We start from the raw sequence: 18,057 nt of genomic DNA, 5'->3' as shown, positions 1-18,057 counted from the left end.
ACAGCCTAGATAGCATATTCAAAAGCAGAGACATTTCTTTGCCAACAAAGGTCCGTCTAGTCAAGGCTATGGTTTTTCCAGTGGTCATGTATGGATGTGAGAGTTGGACTGTGAAGAAAGCTGAGCACCAAAAAATTGATGCTTTTGAACTGTGGTGTTGGAGAAGACTCTTGAGAGTCCCTTGGACTGCAAGGAGATCTAACCAGTCCATTCTAAAGGAGATCAGTCCTGGGTGTTCTTTGGAAGGAATGATGCTAAAGCTGAAACTCCAGTACTTTGGCCACCTCATGTGAAGAGTTGACTCATTGGAAAAGATTCTGATGCTGGGAGGGATTGGGGGCAGGAGGAGAAGGGGACGACAGAGGATGAGATGGCTGGATGGCATCACCGACTTGATGGACATGAGTTTGAGTGAACTCCAGGAGATGGTGATGGACAGGGATGCCTGATGTGCTGCCATTCATGGGGTCGCAAAGAGTTGGACACGACTGAGTGACTGAACTGAAGTGAACTGTACCTTCAGGTTAATTAGAAAAAGGCACCTGCTCTGGGTAGACTAATTAACACCAGGCGTCATTGTGTAGGACACGACCTGGACAACTGTACCTGGCAGTCATGAAGATAGTCTTAGGGGATAAGGTCAGAGAGAGACTGGAGCCAGTTCATTTAGGACAAATGCTGAATTTTACTCCAGAACCACACAAAGAAATAAAACAGGAGTCACAACTGTAATCCAAAACTTTCCCATAACCACATTTTTTAAAAAAAAGGTGAAATCACTTTAATCATATTTTTTTAAACACTTACACAGAACATTAACATTTCAACATGCAATAAATATAAAAAATTAATGAGATATTTGGCATTCTTTTTTCATAGTGTTTTTTAAAATCTGCTATATATTTTGCACTTATATTGGGTTGGCCAAAAATTTCATTTGGAATTTTCCATACCATCTTATAGAAAAATCCCAATGAACGTTTTGGGCAACCCAATACATAACACATCTTGACCAAGTGTTGAATTTTTATCAGAAATACTTGATCAGTATTTAGAGTCCATATGTTTATAGTGAGAAAGTAGATGCATATATTCAGTGTGTTTAAAACATGCTGAAAAGTTTTCCTAATAACTGAGCTGGCCATCAGTTCTGAAATTAATTCAGTTCAGTTGCTCAGTCATGTCCAACTCTTTGCAACCCCATGGACTGCAGCATGCCAGGCCTCCCTGTCCATCACCAGCTCCTGGAATTCACCCAAACCCATGTCCATTGAGTCGGTGATGCCATCCAACCATCTCATCCTTTGTCATCCCCTTCTCCTCCCACCTTGAATCTTTCCCAGCATCAGGGTCTTTTCCAGTGAGTCAGTTTTTTGCATCAGGTGGCCAAAGGATTGGAGTTTCAGCTTCAGCATCAGTCCTTCCAATGAACACCCAGGACTGATCTCCTTTAGGATGGACTGGTTGGATCTCCTTGCAGTCCAAGGGACTTTCAAGAGTCTTCTCCAACACCACAGTTCAAAAGCATCAATTTTTTGCTGCTCAGCTTTCTTTATAGTCCAACTCTCACCTCCATACATGACTACTGGAAAAACTGTAGGCTTGATTAGACAGACAGACCTTTGCTGGTAAAGTAATGTCTCTGCTTTTCAATATGCCATCTAGATTAGTCATAACTTACCTTCCAAGGAGTAAGTGTCTTTTAATTTCATAGTTGCAGTCACCATCTGCAGTGATTTTGGAGCTCAAAGAAATAGTCAGCCACTGTTTCTACTGTTTCCCCGTCTATTTGCCATGAAGTGATGGGACCAGATGCCATGATCTTCGTTTTCTGAATGTTGAGCTTTAAGCCAACTTTTTCACTCTCTTTCACTTTCATCAAGAAGCTCTTTAGTTCTTCACTTTCTGCCATAAGGGTGGTGTCATCTGCATATCTGAGGTTATTGATATTTCTCCTGGCAATCTTGATTCCAGCTTGTGCTTCTTCCAGCTCAGTGTTTCTTATGGTGTTCTCTGCATATAAATTAAATAAGCAGGGTGACAATATACAGCCTTGACGTACTCCTTTGCCAATTTGGAACCAGTCTGTTGTTCCATGTCCAGTTCTAACTTCTGCTTCCTGACCTGCATACGGATTTCTCAAGAAGAGGTGGCAAGAATACACAGTAGAATTTTACAAAAAAAGATCTTCACAACCCAGAGAACCACGATGGTGTGATCACTCACCTAGAGCCAGACATTCTAAAATGTGAGGTCAAGTGGGCCTTAGGAAGCATCACTATGAACAAAGCTAGTGGAGGTGACGGAATTCCAGTTGAGCTATTTCAAATCCTGAAAGATGATGCTGTGAAAGTGCTGCACTCAATATGCCAGCAAATTTGGAAAACTCAGCAGTGGCCACAGGACTGGAAAAGGTCCGTTTTCATTCCAATCCCAAAGAAAGGCAGTACCAAAGAATGCTCAAACTACTGCACAATTGCACTCATCTCACACGCTAGTAAAGTAATGCTCAAAATTCTCCAAGCCAGGCTTCAACAATATATGAACTGTGAACTTCCAGATGTTCAAGCGGGTTTTAGAAAAGGCAGAGGAACAAGAGATCAAATTGCCAACATCCGTTGGATCATGGAAAAAGCAAGAGAGTTCCAGAAAAACATCTATTTCTGCTTTATTGAAATAAATTAAAAATTGACTTCCTCAGTTACATGGACCACATTTCAAGTGCTCAGTGGCCACATGTGGCTAGTGGCTGGCATATCAGACAGGGCCGTCCTGCGTGTTCTGGGGTCCATGGTAGTGTGGACCACAGGCAGGGTCGTGAACTGAATGACCTTTAAGAAGGATCTTTTGGGACTTCCCCAGTGGTCCAGTGGCTAAGAATCCGCCTTGCAATGCCGGGGATGCAGGTTCGATCCCTGGTCAAAGATCCCACATGCCACAGAGCAGCTAAGCCTGCACGCAGTGATGACTGCAGCCCACACACTCTGGAGCATGCGTGACAATCAGAGAATCCATGCACCACAATGAAAGATCCCGTGGGCTGCAACTAAGACCCAATGCAGCCCAACAGATAAAATATTTCATTTTTTAAAAAGAAATATTTCTGGAAGCTACATGGAGTCTAGAATGGAAACTGGGAGACCAGCTGTGACAGTCCAGGTGGGGGATGAGGAAGCCTTGCTCCAAGCAGGTAGGGCTGGGGGAGAGGGCGCAGTGAGGCTGGACAGATTTGGAATAGCTTCGAAGGCTGGGCTCGTGGGCATCTCAGGGAGCAATGGAGATTGACCGCAGGGTCCAGGAAAACTTTCTGGGATACTGATGAAGCTCAGCCTTCAGGATCCCTCACTCGTGTGGGCTCCTCTCCAAGCTTTGGGTTGTATGCTGCATGTGGTACTTGTCAAATTTTACAAACATGCTAATTTGTGATGACTTCTTTTCTCATTCCAAATAAATACTCACTTTTGTTCCTGATTTGATTAATACTTTTTTTTCTTATTCCAGATTGAGTAAGCTTCAAATCCATAAAGACTGGGATCAGCCTCTGCTCTGGGATGTACTGGCCCATTTTGAAAACGAGAAAACTGAGCCTCGAAGAGATAAAAGTGACTTGACCTCAAGAAAACTGATCAGCTCTGATCACGTGTTTTCCTGCATTGAAGCATTTTTTCATCCTGTAAGTTGGCTTGAAACAGTGCTCTGGCTTTTATGGAGTTATTCGTTCCTTTTAAGCTCCCTTCATGTTTTCAGAAAGCCCACTTTTGACTGTATTATCTGCATTATCTTTCTAAATGGAACAGGTAAGTAGGCAAACTAATTCTTGAGTATGTGTTCTCTGCACTTTCCCCCAGACCATGAATTTGTTCTGTGATTTGGAATTGATCCACGGACAGGAATACCTCCTGTACAGGGTGGTGGAGAGGATTAAATGAGACATTCCATGTAAAAAAATAGGACAATGTGTTTATTTTTAAAAATTTTAAATTTTTAAAAATTTAAATAAACACTTATCTTCTTTTTTTTTCCGACTGTGAGGCATGTGGGATCTTAGTTCCCTGATCAGGGTTTGAACCCATGCCCCCCTGCACTGGAAGCACAGCGTCTTAACTACTAGACCACCAGGGGAAAAATGACCCCAAAATGTCTTTATTTGTAAAAGATGTATGATGAAGTGATTGGGGGAAGGATGATAGTAATAGTTCCTCAAGGAGAGAGACAGAGATGATGCTGGGAGGGAGAAAGGAAAAGAGAGAAGGAGGAAGGGAGAGAGAGAGTTAACACAGATGAACCTAGCAGAAAGCTATATGTGCATTCATTGTAGTAGTCTTTCAACTTGGCTGTGAATTTGAATTTTTTCCAAGAAAAAACAAAAGCCACTGACCTTCAGAGCCACTTGACCTTTACTTTCTGCTCAATAAGATATTTGGCTTACCGATGCAGGGTAGTGAAAGCTTTCCATCAATAGCAGGTCTAGACTGGCCTTTTTGCTAACACTGTTAATGTTCCTCTTGCATCTTGGTCGCCCCCACCCAGGGCATGGCAGTATGGGGGCGGCGAGTGTCCCGCCCGCGTTTCTTATTACCTGAGATGGAATCTCCACCTCCTGGGATTCCCTAGCACATCCTTGCCAGGTGAGGCCAGGGGCCCCGCTGCTACCTACATCATCCTTCTGCAAGCAGCTTTTCTCCTTCCATCTGCTGTCTCTCTCCTTCTTGTATCATTTTTGGCCTCAAAGCCGGTCTCATCAATTGCATCCCTGCCACCAGGTCTCCAAGATGCCAGCCATGTTAAGATCTCCATTTGCAGCCAAGGATCCATATGAGCCAGCCTATTATTTAGGCTCCTGGCATCAGGATATGTAATCTGGCTTTGTTTATTTGTCCACTCTCTGCCTATGTAATGTCTCATTCAGTGGGTCAGCTTCTGTCTATTCCATTTATTTTTTTTTTATGAAGGCTACAAGGCTTTCCTCCTGGCCTCTAGAACAGAAGCCTCATCAATCTTTATCACTCGCTGGCTTCCTCCCATCTTATTTTAAGTTTGGGGAATCTAGTGAAAGAAGTCGTGGACCTTTTAAAACTCTTGTAATAGAGCCTATATGAGTTGAGCTGTGAAAGCTAGAGAATCATTTGTATTATAGTTAATTGTTTCTCTGTGGGTGTCCTACTCTAAGCTATAAATTCCTTGAGGACAGGGGCTGTGTCTTACTCCCTAACCCTAACCCTCAAATTGTTTCAGGTACCTAATAACAACTCAACAAATGTCCTTTGATCAAATAAAGATTCCTGGGCTTCCCTGGTGGCTCAGTGGTAAAGAATCCACTTGCCAGTGCAGGAGACGTGGGTTCGATCCCTGGTCTGGGAAGATGCCACATGCCGCGGAGCTGCTAAGCCCGCATGCTGCAGCCACTGCAGCCTGCACACCCTCAAGCCCGTATTCCACAAGAGAAGCCCTTGAACTGCACCTGGAGTTGCCCTTGCTCTCTGCAACCAGAGAAAAAGCCTGCATGGCAATGAAGACCCTGCACAGCCAGAAACAAATGAAGAAAATTATTAAAAAAAAAACAAGAAGTATCCTCATTGCTGTAATCATAACCCCTTGTTAACTGGACAGTCTTTCAGAAGGAACAATCCATTTTCCTTTAGACATCAGATGGCTAACAATTCAGAGACTCCTTGGCTTTTTAAGTCATCAAATGCCATCGTTAAGCAAAGTAGAGTGTCTGCAGGGTACTTTGCTGGGCTTAGGGCCTGGGGAGGAATCGGGAAGGATTGAATACAACCTGTATTTATTGATCCGCTACAGATCAAGGCCTCTTGGCGTTCATTCTACAAATTCTGTTGGGAGCCAGTGTTCCAGATGCCGCATAAGGCCAATGACAAAACCTGAAGAGCCACTGAGGCTCTTAGGAGCTCCCAGTGTCTCGGGGAAGGACGACCCAAGCACACAAGTGGTCATCAGACACAACAGAGAAAAATGTGTGCCATGAGAAGAAGATGAAAACATTGTCAAGAGTCCTGCTCCTGAAACGATCTCAAAAGCTCTCGGGATAAGACATTGGCAAAACAATAACAACAGTATTTGTGGAACTTGTTGTAACTACAGAGAATTTACAAGTTCTGGATTGTCCTCTACCATGAAGCCTGAAAGAGATTCTTCATTTCCTAGAGGAGGAAACCAAGGTTCTTGGAAGGACAGTGGCCTGACCTAGATCTCCCAGCTAAGGGTTGGCCAGGCCAGGACCTCCTCCACTGCTTTTTCCTCTTTGGCTGTTGTTTAGTCACTAAATCATGTCGGACTCTTTTGTGACCCCATGGACTGTAGCCTGCCAGGCTCTCCTTCCATGGGATTTTCCAGGCAAGAATACTGGAGTGGGTAGCTATTTCCTCCTCCAGGGGCTCTTCCCGACCCAGGGATTGAACTCGCATCTCCTGCATTGGCAGGCGGGTTCTTTACAGCTCAGCCACCTGGGAAGCCCTTTCCTTGTTTATCTCTGGGGAACTGGTGTGAGGTGCTGGTTCCCAGCAGACTTACCAGTTACCTCCAAAGTCTGACTTAGTTGGCCTGGGGTGTGCTTCTAAAGCCTCCTGAGTGATACTAATGAGAACCATGTATGTTAATCATATTTTCTTATTCTGTACTTTTGATGCTTTGCTATCTTGGGAACTTGCAGACCCTGGAGGGATGTTCTCCTAAGGCTGGCTAACCAGTTTCTAGAGACGGTAAACAACTCACCCATAGCGTACCTTTCATATGCAAACCGAACAACCCAGAGTTCATACCCCAACCCCTCCTCCTAGGGGCTCCCACACTCTGGGCCACTGTCCACCTGCTCTCACCAGCCAGGGCAGCAGCCTGGATCTTTTTCATCATTTTCATATTGAGAACCCCATGGATCTGCACAACGAGGGTAAAGGTTATTTGTTAAAATATCAAGGAGGGGACTTTGAGGACAGCAAAGGGAATGTCACTTCTGCTCAGGGCAAGATAGTGTCTCACTTATAAATAGTAATGATCATCGAACACCAATCAAAGGAGATGAGAGATTCTGGGAAAAGTGTCATCATTTTGGTGTAGGAAATTGAGCTGATGACATCTCTGTTAGGGAGTAAATGAGCAGAAAAGGAAACACATGGAAAGAGTATTTTAGATTTCCAAAGAGCCCTTGACATTGTTCTGCCCCAACATCTATTTTTAAACCTTTAGTTAGCGTAGGATGGGGTGGGCAGTGTGGGTTTTTTTTTTTTTTTAATGAATGAGAAAATGACTTAGAGACAGGGAGAAAAGAACAGTAATGAAGAGGCAACTCTGGCAGGAGCAGTTCAACTGGCGGGACCCCGACGAGAAGCCCTGGAAATGGTCCCTTGTGATGCTTTTGCAAACAGTCTGGAAGAAGACTGCCCAGTGAAGTCAGTGACTCGGCACTTGGCCTTGGACCTTCCTGGGTGGTGGTACGTCAGGCCAATGGAGATGAACGACGGGAGGTCTTCAAGGCTTAGCGCCTGGGCAGGAAAGTGGCAAATGAGCTTCACTGGGGCAAACCTGGGTAATGCATCTAGGGAGGAGCTACACGGTGCTGTCAGCCGGGGACCCAGGGAAGGGCTCGGGTAGGCACCGTGCACTTTTGCTGGCACGTGTCAGGCAAGACACAGATAGAATACTGGATCTTCCTGGGAAGGGCACCCGGTCACTAGACGACATCGCTCATTGTCCCACTGCTTCATGAAATGCCTCTCTTTCACTGTTCTCCCCTCACGCCCTAGCCCCTCCTTGCTGGGTGTTCCTTTTAACTTTCTTCATTCTCCTTTTGCAACTATGATTTTGAATGTTGGATTGCCTTCCACAGAGAGTACCCCCTCCTTGTGAGTCCCTTGTTGTCCAGTCACTCAGTCATGTCCGACTCTTTGTGACCCCATGGTCTGCAGCATGCCAGGCCGCCCTGTCCTCACGCGCGTTGCTGCGAAACCATGTCCTCCCCGTCCTGTGCTTCCCCCTGTAGCAGATTTATGGAAACGGTGCACTTGAAAATACAAATAGCTTGGGGAATGACACAGACAGCCTCATGGCCGAGAGACTCACTCACTTGCTCACTCTGGCAAGCTGGGGTGTTCTGCCACACTCTTCTTGCTTGTCCAGCCGACAACAGGATAAATAACTGTTGCACGAGATGGTTTCTGAGGCCCCTTCCAGCTCTCAAATCCTGTGATTCTTGGTCCTCCCACCACGTGTTCTTTGGAGCCACGGTTGGCCCCAGAATGGAGCCAGAAGGGCCAGGAGGCTGACTCAGTTGTAATGGTTTTTGAGAGGAAAAGGAACTGAGAGAGCAGCCTCGACACACACACACTGCCATGTGTGACATAGATAGCGAGCGGGACACTGCTGTCCATCCCGCACAGCAGCCCAGCCCGGCGCTCTGAGACCACCGCGCGGGTGGGGAAGGGGTGGGGGCGGCTGTAGATGTGCTCGCACAGCCGGTTCACGTGGGTGCACAGCAGGAACTGATGCAACGTTGTAAAGCAGTTATCCCCCAATTAAAAACTAAAAACAAAAGAAAAGACAAAAGAAGCAGAAGTAGGAAGAGGCAGCATTACTGGAAATTCCAAACATCTCCCAGTATGAGCTGGATAAATGCTCTTTGCTCCTCAGGTGGGAGGAGAGAGTGGCTGCTACCACCTCCATGTTAAAACATAACTTATTTTTGTTTACTCACTATTTATTATAAAGTGAAATGTATTCAGTCTAGAATTCTTAAAATTTTTAATGAAAATGTCACCTATAATCCTATACAGGAGCGATCACCATTAATATTTTGGTGCATTTTCTTCCAATTGTTTTTTAATATTTATCCATCTTTACAGTCATCCATCCATCCAAAATATACCCATGTATTCCATATTTTTTTTTAAAAAAGAAAAATGGTATAGACAACTTCTCCCACTTATCCTGACCATTTTCCTAGGTCATTAAATAGTCTTTGAAAATACAGATGTAATAAATTTTGCAGTATTCCATGAAGCAGATAAACCATGATGTATAATAATTTCTACTTTTAGACATTTAGGTGGCTTCCAATTTTTTTTCCCTATCACAAACAATGCCAAGATAAGCATTCTTGTACATGAATCTTCACATTTTCAATTATTTTAAAGAGATATTTATTGGAATGTAATCTTGGGCCAAAGAATATGAATTCTTTTAAAGCTTTTCACATACATGTGTCACCAGAGCACTGTGCACAGTCTGTGTGACCCTGCGGTCATGCACCTCTTTTCATTTAATAACTTCTCAGAATGATGGAGGCAATCAGTTCTCAGCTTCACTTCCTAATTGAATAGAGCACAGGAGAGTGAAAGGTAAAAACACATAATAAATGTTCTACTTGCGGCTGAGGTGCCAAGGAGCACGGGTGGGCAGCGATGACTGTGCCCATAACCGTGACAGCGAGTCACTCACTGTATCCGTTTGCTAGGGCTGCCCTGACAGATTCCAGGTTGGGTGGCTTAGGCAACAGAATCAAGCTTTCGCACAGTTCTGGAAGCCAGAGATCCGCGTCCATGGCATTGGCAGGTTCCTTCCGAAGCCTCTCTCTTTGGCTTGTGGATGGCTGCCTGCTTTGGCACCTCTTCAGGGTCTTCCTCTGTGTGGGCATCCTGGTGTTCCTGTGTGCCCAAATTTCCACTTCTTTCAAACACACCAGTCAGAATGGATTAGAGCCTGCCCTGTTGACCCCATGGTAGCTTACGTCGCCTCTTTGAAAGCCACTCTCCACATATGGCCCCATTCTAAGGCATTGGGCATTAGGCTTTCCACATGACTTTGGGGGGTGGACACATAATACTTAGCAGTAGAAGGAGTGGCTGACATGGAGGGCTGTGTGTTTCTAATCTGAACCCTGGGTTTCTAAGGCAGGGCTCCTGGACCCTGCAAAATACTCTTCTTCCAAGTACTGGGCTGGCCAGAAAGTTCTTTGGGGTTTTCCTGTAAGATGGTAGGGTAAACCTGAACAAACTTTTTGGCCAACCCAATATTTCCCTGAGTCCACAGGGATTGTCTCTGGGAGACTGTATTTTCCAAGATGGCTACAACAGTATTTCGCAACTTGCCTGCCCTCCTGTAAGGTGACTTGGCCCCCGCGCTACCTCCAGCCCAGTGAAGAGATAGCATCTAATTCTCCCTCTTCTTGAATATGGGCCAGTCTCAACAGATAGATGGAGTGATGGTGCATTCCTTCCAAGGCTAGGTCATGCGAGGTCATATAGTTTCCAGACACTCACTCTCAGACTCAGCTGCCATGTCGTGTGGAAGCCCAAGTCATATGGAGGAACTGCATGAATGCAGTCTGGGGAACAGCTGCAATCCAGCCCAGCCTGCAAGTAATCCCAACGCAGGTACCAGACATCGATGAGGATATTCCAGATGATTCCAGTCCCCAGTCCTTTCCTGGCTGCACCTTGATTAAATTCCTGACTCTCAGAACCTGTGAGCAGAGTAAAGAGATTTTTTTTTTATATCACATTTTGGGATGATGACACTGAAGCCAAAAGAGGGACAGTGGAATTACCCGTTGTTCCACAGGTAAATGATGGGACTAGATTATTCTCCAGCTCTCTACAATCTTCAGTCCACAGCTCCTTCCACTATTTACTTTTAAACAAGTGTTTATTTTTTTCCAGTGAACCACACACCACTGGGGCACTGGAGACAAGAAGCAGTGATGCTTGCCTAAGCTCCTGAGTGCATCCAAGGACCAGCGGATGGACGTTGCAGAGAGGCCGATTACAATTCAGGGCAAGTGAGACCTTGGTCGTAACCAGAGCTTTCTCCAAATGGAACAATCTTGAGGGCGGACAAAGAGGAGTTGAGTGCCTCCGGCAGACGATTGGACTTAATAGGCATTAAGATCCGTTCTGACTCTCCCTTTCAGCTCTGAGATCCCATCGCTTCCATGCCTTGTTCCCAAAGGGAATTAAGAGCTTTCCTGTGTTTGACTTAAAAGTTCCTCTTTTAAACAAGATGCCTTTTAAGGTCCCCTCTGATCAGTTTTCATGATGCTGTCTGTACAGTATTTTGTCTTGGCTGCCTCCGAAGTAGAAGACAGCACAGGACATAGCTTAAAACCCCCGCTCATTGGCTGGGTACCCTGGACAAGTGATGGAAGCTCACTGAATCTCAGTGAAGCGCAGAAACACATTTCCTATCACAGAGATTGTTGTGAGGGTTAAATATCATGCTTCTGTGAAAACCGAGTTTCCCTGGTGGCTCAGCGGTAAAGACTCTGCCTGCAGTGCAGGAGCTGCAAAAGACGCGGGTTTGATCCCTGGGTGGGGAAGATTCCCTGAGGAGGAAATGGCAACCCACTCCAGTATTCTCGCCTGGAGAATCCCATGGACAGAGGAGCCTGGTGGGCTACGGTCCACGGGGTTGCAAACAGTCAGAAGCGACTGAAGCGGCTGAGCACCAACACGAGCGTGTGAAGCCAGGTGGGGAGATGTCTGTCTGAATCTGTTGTTAAAGTCTCACCCTTCCTCTAAAGCAAATATCTCAAAACTTCTCAAAGTCTGCCAACTCCCTTCCTCTTTCTATGCCTAAAATAACTAAGGTCCCCTGTGGAAGAGAGTGATGAAGAGAGAGAGGATAGATAAGTAAACAGAAAATATCAACCGCATCTTCCTTAACTTTCTCCAGCTGCTCACCAACTAAGTTGTGCCCCCTGCCCCTCTCCCTGGCCTCCCTTTACAGCGGCCAGGATGGCCTTCCCCTGTATATGGTCAAACCTTCACTTGATGGGACACTTCCAGGGGTCTGGGCTTCCCTGATAACTCAGTTGGTAAAGACTCCACCTGCAATGCACCAGACACCGGTTTGATTTCTGGGTCGAGAAGATCCGCTGGGGAAGGGCTAGGCTACCCACTCCAGTATTCTTGGGTTTTCCTTGTGGCTCAGCTGGTAAAGAATCCGCCTGTGATGCGGGAGACCCAGGTTCTATCCCTGGGTCAAGAAGATCCCCTGGAGAAGGGAAAGGCTACCCACTCCAGTACTCTGGCCTGGAGAATTCCAAGGACTGTATAGTCCATGGGGTAGCAAAGAGTCGGACACAACTGAGTGACTTTCACTTTTCACTTTCCCAAGGGTCTTCAGGACCCTGAGCTATTAATTACCAACCCCTCTTTTTGGGTCTCTCTTTCTACAGAAAAGAAACTTCCCTGAAACACCAAGTAATCTTGCCACCTTCTACCCTCACCTTCGCACTAAACCTCTTGAAAATGTCACCTCCATCTCCCACTCATTCCTCCCCCACCTGGGGCTGGCTCAGGCTCCCGCTGAAACTGCTGTCCCAGGTCTGGGAGGACACCTTGGTCACTAAATCCAGGGGTCACTTTTCCATCCAGAGCTCCTGGACACTCTGCTGTCTTTGCCACTGAAGATTTGCTGAAGTCACCCGTCTCCCCATCGGCTGGACACCACACCCTCTCCTGCCTTTCCCCAACCTCTGCTCCCTCCTTCTCAGTTTTACCCCCAGATCCACATGTCTAGTGTTCATATCTGTGCGATGTTGTTCCACAGACATCTCAACTCTAACATTCAAAGTGGAATCAGTGTTTCTCCCACCTTCATCCCTCCAATCCTGTTCCTCCACCTGTGTTCACCCTCTTAAGAAACAAAAGGCTGTTTCTCTAGCTGCTCAAGCCAGAAAGCAGGAGTCCTCTTTGACACCTCCCTTCCTCAAGTATGGATCCTACCTTCTACATAGCTCCTCAATCTGCCCCTTCTCTGCCATCCCCCGCCACTTCCTATTTAATTGCTGCAATGGTCTCCTGGCTTCCAATCTTGCCCCAACTCCAGTCCAACCCACCATCCAAATGATGCTTCTAAAAATGTATCTCATTGTGTAACTGCCTGTTAAAAACCTTAAGTAGATGTTCATTGGTGTCATGCTAAAATTCACACTCCGGGCTTCCTCACCTGGTGCTCCCTCTGTCTGAAATGTCCTTCTGTCTCCCAGCTATTGACTCAATTCCCATTTATCCCTCTGGTCTACATTTAGACTTGACTTCTGGAAAACTTTCCTTGATTCCCCCAGACTTCGAGATCTTTTCTCAGATGTTCCTTTAAGTGCTTTTGCTTATCACACAATTACTGTAATTGCTTGTTTCTCTCTTGCCTAGCACTGGAGCTGGCCCAAACCAGGAATTTAATAAACACTTGTTGAGAAATAAGAACGGAAGGAGTTACTTTCCAGTGGGTCTTCCAACTTGAGCATGCATCTGAATCCCCTGAGGGCTCACCCCGAGATTCTGACGTTTGGGGTGATGTCCTAGGATTTGCATTTCCGACCAGGTGATGATAATGATGGCGTGGGACCACATGTTAAGAACTTAGAAAGGTGAAGGACAATTACCTGAAGGCTGGTAGAAGATTTTGGAGGCTTGGCAAATTTCTGGCGCATGTATGTGTGCATGCTCAGTCACCTCAGTTGTGTCTGACTCTGAGATCCATAGACTGTAGCGTACCAGCCTCCTCTGTCCTTTGGATTCTCCAGGCAAGAATACTAGCATGGGTTGCCATGCCCTCCTCTAGGGGATCTTCCTGACCCAGGGATCGAACCCCCATCTCCTGCGTCTCCTGCACTGCAGGCAGATTCTTTAACCCACCGAGCCACCTGGGAACCAAACATCTGGTACCTGTCTTTTTTTGCAGCCCCCTTAAGAAGAGCATTTCACAAGAGACTTCAGTCTCTGAAAAGATTCTCAGGAAACTGGGTTGGCTCTAAGGTAACCAAAGCACAGGCCCCCATGGGAATCAAAGGCAGCACCTGGTGGCTTGTTAATGGGTTGCTAGGCAACGGAACAAAGGTGAGGGCGAGGGCAGGATAGGCAGGTGGTGGGGATTTTCGAGTGAGACTAAGGCATTCGGAGGGTAGACATCTATCAGAAGGCCAGGGAAGCCAGATGAAGGAATCCCCTCCATCTTGCCTTGGTTTGCACGTGGACGGGCCCACCATCCCTGTGCGGAGATGTGGATGCAGTAACTTAGCCTCTAATGGGATCGGGGAATATTTTTCTCAGAAGAACCACTGAGAACCCACGAGGGACGTTTCTTAATGAGTGATAGGTGAGATAGATGTGATAGATGGCTCCTCGCCATCTGCTTTTTAAAAATAAGCTCTTTGTTTATTATGAAATACATATTCACATTTGAAATTTTTTTTTAAAGTCGAGAAAAATCATATAATTCTAAATCCCCTAAAGGAAACATTTAAGTTTGGTGTCCACCCTTTTAGAAAAAAAGAATAAAATGAACATAAAATGGATTATTTTATTTACACTTGCCCTATAACTTTATAGTAGAGAACACTTAACCGCATATAGTGGACCTTTCTGTATTAATTTTGTCTGCTTCATTCTTTTAACAGTCACGTGGGATTTTATTGTGTGGATTCACCTTATTGTACTTAAACTTCCTGGATGGGCAATTAGGTTGCTTCCCATTTTTGCTATTATTAGCGGTGCTGCAGCGGACAACCTGGGGCACACATTTGTGTATCTGTGAGGTAGAATGGCTAGATCAAAGACAACTTGCATTTAAAGCTTAGTTACAGATTGCAGGTTTCTCTCCAGAAAGGCTTAATTTATATCTCCACCAAAACCCGAGTACCCTTTTCCACATACCACTACTTGCCATTGTCAGTCCTTTAACATTTTTATAAGCCCTATTAAATTTTTTATTTCTTGGATCAATTTCTTTGGGCATTCTTCAAGCATTGATTTTTCCCTTTGTATTTGTTCTAGACTTGCCTGTTCATGGGCTTTGCTCATCTTCCTGTTAGGAATTGTTCATCTATTTTCTGTACTGACATAAATACCATTTATATGGAGTTTGTTGCTTGTTTCTCTCCCCCCTCCCCACGGTCCCGTAAGTGTATTGAGTCTACACAGTTGAGTCTATTATGTTCTAGGAAGATGCATATGTTCCTTTTAAAAAGGCAAAATTATAACTCTATCATGAATAAAAATCTTTCCTTTTATTTCATGACCCATTATGGGCAAAAGAAGAGGGGGGAAAAAAGCACAGAATGAAGGAAAGGAGGTCTGTAGGGAGGAAGAGTGAGAAGAGAGAGCTGTATTCATCATGTCTATTAAGTTTTTGAGACAGTGTGATCCTCCAGCTTTAATTCATATGTGAATCCCTTGGAGATCTTGTTAAACTATGGATTCTGATTCAGCAGGTCCAGGAAGGGACTGAGATTCTCTATTTCTTACCAGCTCCCAGATGAGGCTGATGGCCCATGGACTACATCTGGAAGAGCTTCAGTTTATGACAAGTTGAAAATACCAGCGGTCTCAGCGAACAGTACTAACTCCACTTCAATTATCATTTGTTCTGAAAATCCTTTCTCTAAGTAAGCAGGGAAAACCCTAACTTCTTGTTCTGAGAAATAGGAACTAGCCGTAGCTCTTTTTTTTTTTTTTTTTTTTTAAAGAAAAATAACTCTGGTTTCCTGGAGTAACATGCCTCCACACCTTGGTCCTTTAGAATACGTGTATGGCTAAAGCCTTTAAAATGTATAAAATGTCCACTTCTTGAGACCTTCTTATTGGGCTGGATAAAATTACACTGAGAAATTAATTGGCCCTTTGGGGCAGAAACATTCCAGTTCTGTGCTGGCCACCTCCTTGCCCCAGCATTATAGATGGGTTTCTCTGTAATCTGTTTTCAAGAATACCTAGAGTCTAAACATATCCCCTAAGACAGTAACCTAATGGGTCATGTAAGAGGTAACACTGTCTGGTGTGGAAAAGTCTTAGAATTGGGCTCAAGAGAACTGGGCTCCTGCTCTGGCTTTATCATGGCTACTTTGCATCTATTAAACTTCTCTGGCTTGGTTCCTTCAACTGTAAAATGAGACGCCATTAGAGCCTCACTTACTCAGGATGATTCTGGAATAAAGAATTTCCCAGAGGTGTCTCCAGACCTTTCGGAGTAGCAGTGATGTCAGTGCTTCTGCTGCAACTTCCAGCATACTGGCTTGGCTTTCCAATTTCCAAGCAAGTTTCCATAAAGGTTCCTCTGAACTGCAAAATCAATCACAGCAAAAGAGGCTCGGGGCACTTTTTTGAGTGTCCTGACGTCAAGAAGTTGCCCGAGCCACGGAAGAACAGGGAAGCCTGGCGTGCTGCCTTCCAAGGGGGTGCAGAGAGTCAGACACGACTGAGCCACCAGACAGCAAGATGGGCACGCACTGCCATTTGCAAGGAAGGTCATGGATGGGCATGTGTTCCTGGACGAAAGGAAGAGGTTAAGTGTGGACTGGACTTGGCTGGCAGGCAGAGCGAGGGTGGTTTGCTTCAGGACACACTGGTATGAGGAAAGGGAAACAAGCGTTTATTGACTGGGAATTATCTCACTCCTTCCCAACAACCCTGTGAAATGGGACTTGTTCCTTACTCTTTACAGGGACATGGTCAGCAGTTTGCCCAGATCTCACAATTGGCAAGAGTGGAGCTGAGACCTCCAAACCCTCATCTGTTCCACAGGTTCCCTCCCACCCCCTCCACATCTCTGAGCAAAGCAGAGGTGCTTAGAAACAAAGCCACTTCACCTCTTTTATCTTGTTTCCCCCGCTGCACTAGGGGCACACCTCTCACACGGTGTGTGGCAGGGTGAGTGTGATGCTCTGGCACAGGGCTGGCCTGCTGGGGTGGTCAACATCCGGTAGGCACGGCTCATTTTCCTCTCTAGACTCTTACATAACCCTGCAAGTTAGCAGAGGCCCAGGGCTGCTGCATAAGGTAAGAATAATAGGGGTTCCCTGGTGGCTCAGTGGTAAAGAATCTGTCTGCCAGTGGAGGAGATGCAGGAGACTCACGTTCGATCCTGGAAAGGGAAATGGCAGCCCACTCCAATATTCTTGCCTGGAAAATCCCAGACAGGGGAGCCTGGTGGGCTACAGTCCATGGGTGGGGCGTGTGTGTGGCAGGGTGTGTGTGCAGAGTCAGACAGTACCTAGCCACTGAGTATACACAGGGCTGCTGCAAGGGAAACTGATATAGCCCCCCTCCCCAGCCCGCCGCTCAGTGCCCTTCGGACACCCTTGGTCCCCAGGGCTCTGCTGTGGTATTGGAGTCAGCGCACACCCGTGTTTCCAGAGGGCGTTAGAGAACACGCTGGCTTTGGGTTGCATCTCACTTTTCAGCCCTCCTCGCACGAAGTAGAAGTGGGCAGAGGGCAGGCCCTGGGATCCCATCCCGTTCAGAATCCACCTCAACTGGCTGCTGTCCTCGGCCCTCAGTTTCCCCACCTTTCCTTCTCAGGGTCATTGTTCAGACTTAGCAGAGGCTGGGGAGCGCACAGTGGGTGCTCTGAAAGCCGGAGCTAACCCCCGCTCAGAAACCTCGGCTTCGTGACCTGCTGTCCACTCTCCCGCCTGAGTTGTCCTCGCCTGGAGCAACAAATGCAGCAACAAGGAACCTGCACCCAGAGCTTCCTGGGGACACAGCCCCGAGCGGGGCGCAGGCCCTGTCCGGCTGCCATCACCACCTACGCGATCGCACTCAGTCATCACAGGCCCGGGCCTCAGACTGCGTGTCACTTTCCAGGCCCTCCTCCCACAAAAATTCTAGCCTCCCAGCCTCCAGGGCGCTTAGTTCACCCCATAAACTCGACTAATGCTTACCACATGCGGCGGAGCTCCGCCGACCGCGCCCACCTCGCTTTGGCTCAGAATCAGCAGGAGACCCTCCCTCTAGAGGACCCTCCCCTGGGGGACCCTTGCTTTAGGAGACCATCTTCACGCAGGGACCCTCCCCCTAGTGGACCCTCCCCCTGGGAGATCCTTCTAGTGAACCCTCCCCCTAGTGGACCCTCCCCCTGGGAGATCCTTCTCCTAGTGAACCCTCCGTCTGGGAGACCCTCCCCCTAGGAGACCCACCCCCTGGGAGACCATCCCCCTAGCAGATGCTTCCCTTAGGAGGCCCGCCCACCCCACGCTGGGAAGCAGCTCAAGCTGAGCTCCCCGCCGGCCGCTCATGACCTTGGACGCGCTTCCAAAGCCAGTGTCCA

Source organism: Bison bison, unplaced genomic scaffold (assembly GCF_000754665.1).
Source record: "Bison bison bison isolate TAMUID 2011002044 unplaced genomic scaffold, Bison_UMD1.0 scf7180017864223, whole genome shotgun sequence".
Classification (NCBI taxonomy): domain Eukaryota; kingdom Metazoa; phylum Chordata; class Mammalia; order Artiodactyla; family Bovidae; genus Bison; species Bison bison.
The sequence above is the reverse complement of the archived record's forward strand: the minus strand, read 5'-3'. Positions refer to the sequence as shown.